Here is a 13828-nt window from a genome sequence, read left to right as displayed (position 1 = left end):
TTCCTATATATTAGGATCAGCTAAGCTCAAATTTTTAAGTGTCTTTCTTCTGTAAGTAATTAATAACAGAAACATATAACTTTTCACACTGGCGCTATATTAGTCGTCTTTCAAAATACAGGTGATCTATTTCGTTTCAGGTCAAGCCTTGGAGTTAAGAATTTCACTTTGAAAACCTGAGATTTAAATCGGAATCCTAATGTGTGATATGTTGCGCATGTTAATATAAATGTAACTACAAGTTTAGAGACTGCTCGAAGGCCAATATCTATAAAGAAGACCGTAGGACGTTGAATGATATAGGAAGATATCGGTTATCAAATAAGGCACGTATGACTTCCTGTTTTTAACGAAAAATCCGTTCAAAAGAACGGTGGCCGTTAACGTTTAGGTTTATGTGTTTTCTGATAAATATCATCAAAGGCTGACTACTTAGTTTGATGGTATAATGGCTTTTAGGCTTTTGATATATTTGCCTTTAGTAGCGAAATAGTTATTTAGGTTTCAAGTATCGCGATATCCATTCTGTTTTCATGATTTCCAAACTAAATTGTCTCCATAACAAAGCGGCTTACACTATATAACAAACATAGCTAGGTTACAGAATACGCAAATTACTACGATATATATTTCTGTAAGTTGGAAAAGAACCACCGTCGGATGCAAAAAATATCAATGAAAACAAAAATTTAGACAGACATTTAAAGATCATATTTCATTGCTGCCATAAAACATCAACATCAACTTCCATACTCACCATATGTACACCAGCCGCAGACACCTAGATGCTTATACAAGTTTCCAGAGATAATTAAAGCAGGATCTGCGAAACAACAGCTGCCACTCTCAGCCGAAAGGAGCAAATAGTGACACGCGTACAATTATCAATCTCGAACCAAATAGTTTGTGTACAGAAAATATTTTTTTCGTATATAAGAACAGCAGATATCACACTGTGTTATTGTCAGTCTTAAACCTCCTCCAGTTTTGTTTATGAATCGCCATACATTCAGATAAACAATGAACACTAGGAAAACATCTAAACATCATTTTTACTGTTCCTCGTATTTAGTTTCACTATTGCAACTCATATTACTAATTATGGTCCTGAGCAAATGATTTACAAAAACAAACAAATGAAAAACGAAAATGAACAAGCTCTGAAATATAGATGAAACCTAGTTCTCTGGCCGATATAATTGTTGCCATGGAATAGATATGACACATCAACATTCAACAAATTTGATATACACCACCGTTCAGAGATTAACTCAATTTTGAGTTACTGAATTTCATATCAGTAATAGAATATTACTGACTTTATCGTCAGTATTTCTTATAATTATTCGTAATGGTATTGCAATGCTGACCATCTAGTATTGTGTATATAGATGATAATAAAACCCATTTATACTATTTATACCACATACTTCGGTCTAATACGTTAGGTGGAATTTGAAGAAGATGTTGACCGTGTATTTGGGTTACTCAAATGAAGACTTTGCGAATTGTGTTGTGGTTTAGAGCATTATCGTTTTTATAGCAATTATTTCTATACAGTTTCTATCATTGTAAAAAAAAATCTATTCTTTATAATCAGTTTTATAAATGTTCAAGCGTTAGTGTCTGTTGTCTTGAACATATAGTTCTCAGTCAAACACTCTCAGAGTATTATTACTTGTGAATCAATATCTAAACCTTAAAGAGTCGTCACCATTAAAGCTATCTACTTATATGTGTATTGGTACTCGGCGTTGAGGTTGAATATAGTAGTCATTAAAACGTAAAGAGGAATAAAACTAAGCTGCGTCCAGTATAATGTTATTAATAAAGGGATGTGTGCTGAATCAGATCGGAAATAGTAGTTATCGTTTAATATTCTCTTCCAATTTCTCAAACACCGCCGTTTTATTACGACTTCCCTCATAAAACTAATTGCACGAATGTCGTTACATTTCTCTAATCAATAACAGAAAACTAACAATATTTATTGCCATTTTATATAATTATGCTGTTATAATATATTGCTGCTTGTATTTGATTAAAGTAAATATTTCCTGATTTACCACACTCAGGAAAGCTCTGGAGCGTAGATACAAAATTATAGAGGAAGAATTAAATATTAGAACGATGTAGCTAAAACGATCGTTTAGCTAGTATTTCAGCTACAATGCGTGGAGTTCTACCCCAGTAGGATTCAATTATAAATTGAGTAGAAGATATTTATGTTTTGGTGTGATTAGGCAAGCGAAATTCGCAAAGTTAAAAATGATAAACTATATCCCGAATAGTTTTGATTCCTTCACATAGAAACGAAATGTATATTTATCACGTAAAAAAAGACAGTCAAAAGAAACTGGAGGTTTTATGGGTCGACAAATATATGTAAAGTTCACGAATGTGTATGATTCGAATGCCGTGGGGATATAAACAAACATTTAGAAACTGTCCAGTTGTCTCAGATATTTTTCAACTGCATATTATATACGAATAATTTATTGCAAATTATGCTTAAAAAAGAATATTTCCTTTTTAAAACTGTTTACTTTTACTCCAACCTTACCCAGACCCTCAGATTCTCGACTTGAGCGAATATCACATGTTTGACAAATAAATTTCGCAGAAATAATATGATATTAGTATGCAAGCAGCAGATTCGACTAATGCGTTATACAAGTTTTTTTTTTTTTTGCGAATGCTTATGCCAAAATTTGTAGCTTAGCCGGATCTTCTAAACTTTGACATTGAATTTTATTCTGATAGGCATAGTGATCTACCAAGCTCAAACATATTGAATCCTTTCCGAAATAATTTAGGAAATTTAATATCTTTCTTGCTTCTGAATGTTCTCTGCATCTATGGACTGTTTTGCTATATGACTGCGGCTGAGAGCATACAGATCGCTATACATTCTCGACCATTCCGAGAGATTTCTAAGAGTATCCAAGGATTCATTTTTCGGACTCTAAATTCTTCATTAAGTTATTACAACTTACCTTTCGGTTGAATAAGATATTATAACAAATACAAGACATTTATGCTCAGATAATAACGAAAATTCAATTAAAGGTGAATACAATGAGGAAAATAGGTAAAAAAGAAAGGAACAGCAATTAAAAACAAAACAGTCTCTATTTTTATTCGAAAACATCCATGTTTCTACTAACTATATATCACATTCTCTCGAAGAAATCACGCTTTGCAGACACATCATGTATATATATGAGCACATGCGTATATACATATACTCACACATATACACAAATATTATGATATTGATAGAATCTAAAAGAAGGTACTGCATCTTTGGAAAATATAGCTTTGACCAGGAGAATGATGTTATGGGACGGTGGCCAAAGAAATTCGGGGCGGGGCTAGGTCTGTTAGATTGACCCCAGTGTTAAAAAGATGAAAGACAAAGTCAACTTGGCAGAATTTTGACTCAGAACATAAAGACAGACGAAATGCCAGAAAGCATTTACCCGGCGTGGTACTGATTCTGCCAGCCTGACGCCTTAGACAACAATAATGATGATGATGAGGCTGATGATGATGATGTTGTTGTTGATGATGATGATGATGACGATGAGAACAAAAACAACAATAAAAAAATAAGAATAGCCCGATGTTGACAGGCTCAAAGAACGACTATGACGATCTGAAGCGGGAAATACAAAGGTTGGGGTCAATGAGGCAAGTAGACGTGATACCAATAGTAATTGGCGTACTTGGAAGTATCAGTACTCAGCTATTAACATGGCTGAAAAAGATTGGTTGAAATGTTAAGATAGAATACCTACAGAAATTAACGTTGCCTGGAACTGCAAGAATTCTTTACAGGCTTTTGAAGAATGACCAGTAAACTAGTGCCACCTTAGTTTGCTGGTTTGCCCGGTGCACTAACGATTCTGTCAGCTCACCACTTCAACGATTATAATTGTATTAATAACTTTTGTTTCTAACGTCAGCACAAAGTTTTTTCGGGGCACTTTTATGCTTACCCCGAAATTTGAATCAGTAGTATTTGAACCGACAATGTAATGAGCTGAGACATATACCGTCGGCCGTTGTGTCCGACGTTCGAATTATTTTGTAGTAAGTATAATAATTGTTTCTTCCAAAAGCTACAAGGACTTGCACACACGAAGCATTATCATATAAAGAGACGTTACAAATAAGAATATGTAAAAATGAGGGCGATGGTTATAAACATTATAAGATGTATTGAAATTCAATCATGGCTAAGAATAGAAGTAAAATAACTTAAGACACACTATAATTAAGACAGCAGGTCTGATCATTGTCTCTCTAAGGGACTTGCATTAGTTGCGAATTCTTACAGGTATTTATCCAAAACTGTGAATTCTCACAGGTATTTATCCGAATATTTATAGCGCCACTTATCACTACCAATTAGGTAAAAATTAGTATTTTCGAAATAATTGATTCAAAACATTCACAAAGAAATTTTTCTCCCTTTATTTCCTTCCGGCATCACGCATGTCTATTTCACATAATATAACAATTTCGCTCCATCGCTTAGAAAAGGATATGTGAAATGTGAAGACATCCACATTCATAGATATCAATTTTCTTTCCTTGTAGTTATATATCTAAGTAAATTCTCTCCTCCTGGCCTACTTTAAGATATACTTATCTCTTGCCGTTTTTCAGTAATTTCTTTGCGTGAATTAGTTTGCAACTTTAAATGTGCCATTACTTTTGAGAAATATTAACGTTCAGATCATTACATACATATTGAATAATATTTATTTTCCCCGGTAGAAGTTAGCTATGCCGGATAAAGTATATTCTATGTAAATATTTGACATTCTACAATATCCCATGTTCTATGTATCCAAGTAAATTCTCTCCTCCTGGCCTACTTTAAGATATACTTATATCTTGTCGTTTTTCAGTAATTTCTTTGAGTGAATTAGTTTGCAACTTTAAATGTGCCATTACTTTTGAGAAATATTAACGTTCAGATCATTACATACACATAGAATAATATTTATTTTCCCGGTAGAAGTTAGTTATGCCGGATAAACTATAATCTATGTAAATATTTGACATTCTACAATATCCCATGTTCTATGAATCCTTGTAGAATGAAATATCAGTGCCGAGATTTCCTAGTTTCCTTACGAGCAAATAATTATATTATCAACCTGATAATATGCTGAGTGTAATGCTGACATTTAACTCAGATGGGAGTGCGTTTATTAACTACACATTTAAAGACTTGGATAACGGTTTCATTAAATAAAGCAATAGAACAATGACTCGTCAATTAATAACAGAAATAAAAACAATAGCATTTTCCAAAGTAGATGAAATTAATTTATATCATGTGTCCCAAAATCATGCCCTAGCTACTACTAATTAAGACACTAGCAGATATTAGTAACCTACCATTTTCTCAAGGTCTGTTTGAAGGTGTTCAATTTTATCTCCCATGGAGTATACACAAAAATGTATATAGTTATGTTATGCTATTCCTTATTCTTTCTTTCTTTATTTATTTGATTCACTCAGTTGACTGCGTCCATGCTGGAGCAGGACTTTCTGGTTTTATTTAAGTTCCCCTAGAATTTCTTACTATCCGCACACCGATAATTTGTTTTCACATTTTTGCTACGTTACTCAAGAGACGGAACGTATAATACTAGATTTATCAATGTAGGTATATATCATATGCCTATATACCCATATGGCCGTGAGTCTATATGTATACTCGTACTCTTTACTCTTTTACTTGTTTCAGTCATTTACTGCAGCCATGCTGGAGCACCGCCTTTAGTCGAGCAAATCACCCCAGGACTTATTCTTTGTAAGCCCAGTACTTATTCTATCCATCTCTTTTGCCGAACAGCTAAGTGACGGCATGTAAACACACCGGCATCGGTTGCCAGGCAATGCTAGAGAAACAAACACACACATACATATACATATATACATATATACGACAGGCTTCTTTCAGTTTCCGTCTACCAAATCCACTCACAAGGCCTTGGTCGGCCTGGGGCTATAGCAGAAGACACTTGCCCAAGATGCCACGCAGTGGGACTGAACCCGGAACCATGCGGGTGGTTAGCAAGCTACTAACCACACAGCCACTCCTGCGCCTATATATGTAGACATATGCATTTATTCAGAATAATGCACATACTATTATAAACATTTATGAATATACACAAGCACATAGACATACACACATACACATAAATATATATCCGAGCGTATGAGTGTGCGTGTGGGGTGGTAGGTGGGGGTATGGGGTACCACCAGGCACATATATTGTATGATATATGTTATTTCAATCTACATGAACATCATTCTTCGGCATCACTTCTTAGATAAAAGCACATAAATGATGCAGTCATTAAGTTATTGAGACTTTGAAATTGGCAGAAAAGAGAACGTTCTCCTTGGAAACGAAATGTCTCGTAAAATATCGGCGAGAATTCTTAGGATGATATATACGTGTATATATGTTCATATATATATATATATATATATATATATTATATATATATATATATATATATATATATATATTATATATATATATATATATGTATGTATATATATATGTATGTATGTACGTATATATATATGTATGTATGTACGTATATATATATATGTATGTATATATATATATGTATGTATATGTGTGTAGGTATATATATATATATATATATATATATATATATGAGGAGTGATATACAGAGAGAGACTAACAGAGTAAAGAAGAAAGAGGAAGACTTATATAAATGTATATGTTTATATTTGTGCACACAACCGTATATATGACAGGTTACGCAAACGTTTACACAAATACATATAACATATTTATAAGTGATATACTGCAGACTTTTTATGGATGTCTTGGCACTCGAGATATATAATATAGTAGAAAACTTTAAGAGTTTTCGCTACAAAATGAAATTAATGAAACACCGAGAAAGAATATGTCAAGAAAGTTATTTAGAAGTTCTATTTCTTTTGTAGCTTTATTTAGTTTTTTTTATCATTATAATTTTTTTTTTTTTTGCGAAATCACAAGTATTTTATGAACATAAATATATTTGTAAAAGTAAATGTATTAAATAAATATTTTCAAATCAGTGGAATTCTTTGAAATTAAATTAACATATACGTGACGATATATCATAAATGAATTATTACGAGAGCTGTATGAAGACATTGCAGAATTACTTTCAATGATTCGGTTTCTCTATAGAGAACGATTTACAATTTATATCTGTGCGCTTTATCCTAAACCTACATTTTCAATAGATGCTGCTTATCTGTAGATATGAAACACCTGAGCTACAGTTAGATGGACAGAAGAACAATGAAAAATGCAGAAAATTTTATTGCCAATCCGTGGTAGTTCTATAGCAGAACACAAACTTATACTTAAACTGCGGAGAGGTAAGTTACTGTATGCATTCATGTTTATTTTGCCTGATCAAATCTTTACAATATTTTGCTGTCCAAAGAGATGTACTTACATGCACGTGAGTAATTCGACCTAACACAACGAAGTCAACTATCATAAATTACGAATAAAGCCCATGTCCCAGATATGGCTCGTTGCATGAACGGTAAATTAACAATCGATACCACCGACGGGCACCTGCTTTCCTGGAACAGCGAGAATCTTCTTTACAGTTGAGTGCATCAAAACTTTTGCATTTTTGTAAACCTTCACGCAGAGAGAATTCGGAAAGTCCTACACGTTGAATTCTTATCATTACAAACGGAAGAGGATCACGTTCAGCGACCAGATACATTTGAAGCGTGGATGGGCAATGGCCCAGTGGTTAGGGCAGCGGACTCGCGGTCATAGGATCGCGGTTTCGATTCCCAGACCGGGCGTTGTGAGTGTTTATTGAGCGAAAACACCTAAAGCTCCACGAGGCTCCGGCAGGGATGGTGGTGATCCCTGCTGTACTCTTTCACTACAACTTTCTCTCACTCTTACTTCCTGTTTCTGTTGTACCTGTATTTCAAAGGGCCGGCCTTGTCACACTCTGTGTCACGCTGAATATCTACGTTAAGGGTGCACGTGTATGTGGAGTGCTCAGCCACTTACACGTTAATTTCACGAGCAGTCTGTTCCGTTGATCCGGATCAACCGGAACCCTCGTCGTCGTAACCGACGGAGTGCTCCCAGATTTGAAGCATGGAAATAAATACTTATCACCAAACTCTCCATCACACATACTATATTTTCTGCTTGGTAATAATTGTGTGGAGATTTAATGAGACAATGTCGCTGGTAATATTAATTTCATTTCCCCGACATTCTATTATATAACAATTGAGTATGTTGACATGCTTCCATTTATGTATATTATAATACTGTATTCTGTTTAATAGATCTTATAGGCTAACAATACAGCACTACTTACTACCCATCAATAACTGAAGTCACAATACACAGCAATTCAAACCTGTGCATTTTGTGGTGCTAAAATGGTATTACACAATAGAAATACCTCCCTTCGCTTAAACAATCGTTACGTTACACGATCTGCATTTTTCCTCCAGTTTGCGTTGTCGAAAAGACAATCTATATAAGTGTATATGTAAAGAAAGCGGCGAGCTGGCAGAAACGTTAGCACGCCGGGCGAAATACGTAGCCGTATTTCGTCTGCCGTTACATTCTGAGTTCAAATTCAGCCGAGGTCGACTTTGCCTTTCATCCTTTCGGGGTCGATAAATTAAGTACTAGTTACGCACTGGGGTCGATGTAATCGACTTAATCCCTCTGTCTGTCCTTGTTTGTCCCCTCTATGTGTAGCCCGTTGTGGGTAGTAAAGAAATATATATAAGTGTGACCCCTCTGTATATATGTGCATCTGTGTACATATATGTGAAAATATGTATCTGGATATTCTCTTCAAAGATTAATCACTTGCAGTCTCGTAACGAAGAGGTTGCTTACTAATAATGATACACATTTCCAAGTTTAGAATACAGATGACCAAAACACTGAATTTGAGAAAATTTTTTGCACATGTTTACTGTTCTGCTTTAAGATTGCCAAGTACTTAAGCGTGTTAAGTGGTTGATTTCTTTTCCTAACAATCATTCCTTTCTGAAATTGTCACTTAAGCATTAACAAAAACGAAGACGCCAATTATTATTGGTGAATGTGAATTTATAGCCTGGGTAAAAAACTTAAATATTCTGAAGAAAGATGCCTACAGCTGTCTTCTTTGATTTTCCTAGTTATATTCACATTATCATGGCAGCTGCTCTCTTTGATATTTGTTTTTGCGCTCTGTCCCAATCAAATACATCCGTATAGTTCGTTTGGTCTTGACTGATATTTTGATGGGAATGTTCCTTGTGTTGATATGTATGAAGGAAACCTGGAAGATTTTTTCATCAGATGGCATTTTATATAGTTCTACCAACAACATCATGTTATATAGGGAACATAGTATCTTTATGATATTTAGGACCAGCTGCCCATCATGTGTTTAATGTTTTCCTCAGAAATGTGGTATAATTGACATTACCGGGTGCATCTTATGGCACGAAGAGCTTTACTGATTCCTTTTATCTGTCAAGTTCATTATATCAATCGCCTATTCTTGGATAGCTTTCGAAGGTCATGTGGTGATCCTAAGTCCATGTAAGGCTGGACCTCATGTAGATATTAATGTGATGTACAAATCTTCGTGTAACATACCCATGAATAGGTTTTGGCATACTGAGCATTTCACATCCAGTTATCAACTGAAGTACGTTAACCAAGATGTTTTGGGGTCCTGTTGGAAGTCATCAAGAAGAGAATAATCTGGGAGAAACTCCCTGCCGATGCGTACGATGTTGTGTTTTTCGCTTTTCAGGGCTACAAAATTTGTTTTTTGTATTTTGCAGCTGTTGTTTGGTAGGTGCCGCCTGAGATGGCTTCTACAGCATTCAAAAGATACCTACTCTTAAAACTCTGCCTCCTTCATTTCTCTTTTTTTACATATAACCTATGGAGAGTACTGATTCTGTGGAACATTCCAGTCGATTACTTCCATGGATTCATATATGTATGGTAACTCGAAAGCGTTGTGGGATATTGGCCAGTAAAATGAGAACTTCGACTGCCTTATTGTTATAAGTATATATGCACATATAATATGCATATATATGTGTGTATATATCGTCACTGGAAAAAGGATAATGTGTTTGCATCGGGACCCATTCGCATCGAAGATGGGTGATTGTCGTGCGCTGACGACGGGTAAATACCCAGAAACTCGCGTCCGTGCGTATCACGTCAGGTCGACGATGGGAAGGATGGCTTCCCTTTGCAAATACTGATAGGGCACAGAGCATGTGTCAATAGCCAGCTGGAGAAGAAGTTCTCCTGGGGCTATAAGCTACAGTAGTATCCACCTTAGTGGTTATATACATATATATATATATATTATATATATATATATATATATATATATAATATATATATATATATATAATATATATATATATATATATATATGTATATATGTATATACGTATATACATAAATATATTTGTGGTTGTATAGAAATATGTGTGTGCGTGTACTTATATTAATCCGGGTATACAGATGGAGGATTATAAAGTTATTATACACCGTATTCATCCGGAATGAAAGTATACGAAACGATTTGACCGATTTAGTAGCCTTCAGTAATGATTCGATGGCTTTTGTCTTTCTATACATGTTTGCAAGAATACGGCAAAGTAATTACAGCGAGTTCTCGACATTTGACAAACCTACTTTACCGCTTCCTCGCATAGGAAATGTGAACATAATTGATGTCACATATCAATTGAACTTGCTTCCTCAAGTGCATATAAAATAGATCATTAATTACATATGTAATATTCAATATTTAATGAAATGCTACTAGTGACATAGATAGTTTTATCTATTTCTGAATACATGAATTACAGAACGGATTGGTGCGTGAATAAAATAGCTCAGGTTTTACTATACTCTACATATATGACAATTGGCTGATGTTAAAATCTATCTTAACTTCGTTGAAATTCAATCTTTGTTTGTCGTTCATATGACTATGGTGAGACGCGAACTTTAAGCCTTTTTTTTATATTTACCAGATTTGTGTAGGCTAAATATATTATTTCTTCTTAAACTTTTTTGCGCCTTGTGGAGCATAGGGCCGGTTTCCCGGTTTCCTTGGCATATAGGTACCCTACCTGGACGGGACGCCGGTCCGTTGCAGGTGAGCTGCAAGATGCAGGAGGAAAGAGGGAGAGAATGTTGTGGCGAAGGTGTCAGCAGAAGTTCGCCATTACCTTCTGCCGGAGCCGTGTGGAAACTAGGTGTTTCGCTCATAAACACACGCATCACCCGGTTTGAGATTCAAACCCGCGATCCCTCGACCGCGAATTCACTGCTCTAACCACGAGGCCATGTGCCTCCACAAATGTACTATTATTCTATTAACTTTATTGAGCATGTTATAAATATGATGACATTTTTATTGCCTACAATTCTTTGCAATCTCTACCACATTTATTAGTCTACACTGTATGTGTGTCGATAAGGTGTAAAAACTAAACAAATAAAGATTTCATGTGAAGACCGTCGTAATAATCAATTATATGCGACTGCAGAATTGATGTTCTGTGTCGTGTAACCGAATGTCGTGGGGTAAGTGAATTCATGCACTCCACTATATTAGATCTAGTCGGTTAAATTGGCTTTTTTATGGTGAGCGAAAGATTTTTAAACGAGGAAGCCCAAATTATTTTGCCATGTCAATAAGTAGATTAAAGAAGGAAAATATTGCACATAGCAAAAAATGTATCTTCTATTTAAATTCACTAGAATTTCTTTTAAGCGCATCCAATTTTCTGTAGATATTAATGAATGAAGAATCAGTTATAAAGGTAATGTACCTATAAAAGATTATATTTGTATTAAGTTTATATATCCCATTTGAAATAACAAACTGTTAAATAAGGCGCAAGAGTGATTGTGTGTTAAGTAGCTTGCTTACCAACCACATGGTTCCGGGTTCAGTCCCACTGCGTGGCATGTTGGGCTAGTATCTTCTACTATAGCCTCGGGCCACCCATAGCTTTGTGAGTGTATTTGGCAGACGGAAACTGGAGAAGTCCATCATATATGTACATATATATGTATATATATGTATATATATGTATATGTAGGTGTGTATATGTTTATGTGTCTGTGTTTGTACCGTCAACATCGCTTGACAACCGATGTTGGTGTGTTTACGTCCCCGTATTTTAGCGGTTCGACAAAAGTTGCTCGACTAAAGGCGGTGCTCCAGCATGGCCGTAGGCAAATGACTGAAACAAGTAAAAGAGTAAAAGAGTAAATTATTGAAGTCTTCGCTTAGACAAAAATTACTTGTTTTTTTTCTTTATTTTTTGTTTTTGATGTTTCCTCAGACAGGCAGCATCGGAATGAGAAACAAGCAAGAGAGAGAGAGAGAGAGAGAGAGAAGGAGACAGACAGACAGACAGAGGTAGAAACAGAGTTGTCTTCAAATCCAGGGCCTGTTCTAAATGTTTAGAACTCCACTACATATATATTGAGCAATCAAAGAACCTGAACAGATACCACGCGTAACCATTTATACCAACCGACCTCAATGGAAGAGCTGTTTATTTCATCGACCCGAATTAATAGTATCCAATTTTGACCATGTTGCAATTTTCCTCTCTGAGAGGAAATGAGGTAGAAATAAATATTACAAATATTGTTGTCACACGATGTCACGGGTCCGTCCCCAACTGAAGAGAAAAATAAGGAATGAAATTAATTGATCTCAACTGGAAGCAAGCTGGGTCCTATGTAATACTTGTTTAGAATTCTTTACAACATTTGCCTCAGAAACGTAGTATGTTTTGGTTAGACGAGTGAGTCGTAACTTAATACTTATGAACAATTATGAATTCCAAATTGTGTTCTTCGTGTCATCTTTGCGAGGCGTTCACATTGCATGTCATACGAAATTGTTTTGATAGAAAAATATAAAACTGTCGAAAATAACATGTCATGAAATCTATTTACTAACTGTTCCGTACTTATCAAACCGTTAAATAGATATTGCTTTTTGTAAAATAGACTCAAAATCTTGATATTTCAATATTCCTGAAATAGGAAATGAAAAAGAAACCTATTTCTATTTCCAAATATATTATCGGTGCAAATAATGATGTGATATAAGTAGAACCGTGGGTTGGAAATTTTAATTAACTGAAAAATTAACTCGCTTGCATTTAGACATTTTCCTCACGCTGATAAATATTATGCATTTTAATGAAGCAATTAATAGTTGGAAAATTCTGATGGTGTGAATAAGCTAAGCGTAAAAAGTGTTGTAAGTACTAAATTTCCCGAGAATCTATGTTACGGATGCATGTTAGATTTGATGTTTGTTATTATTTCCTCATTCTTCCATGTAAGGATAATTTCGTTGGATTCCTATTTAAGATGTAATTACATCAAAGGAAAAAAAACAAACATTTTGTTTAAATATATGTTTGTACTTCAATAATCATGACTAGCTGGGAATATGTATTGGTGTGAGTATAAAGTTTGTGATTTTGAAAGAGAATCGAAAGAGGAGACGCCCGTTCTCTGAGAGTAGAATTCACGGTCCATTTCTGCAGATAGGTGACACGTTTCAAATCTGTTCCGCATGATTGCAAACGACAGAGACGTCGTCATTTCTCTTCTGAAATATGAGCTCTAAAAGTTCAGAATGTTTCTAACCCTCAGTGTGAAGTCAGACAACATTCCAAGTGCACATAGAAGAACATGAAA

This window comes from Octopus sinensis, linkage group LG12 (assembly GCF_006345805.1).
Source record: "Octopus sinensis linkage group LG12, ASM634580v1, whole genome shotgun sequence".
NCBI lineage: Eukaryota > Metazoa > Mollusca > Cephalopoda > Octopoda > Octopodidae > Octopus > Octopus sinensis.
This window is presented reverse-complemented; position numbering follows the sequence as displayed.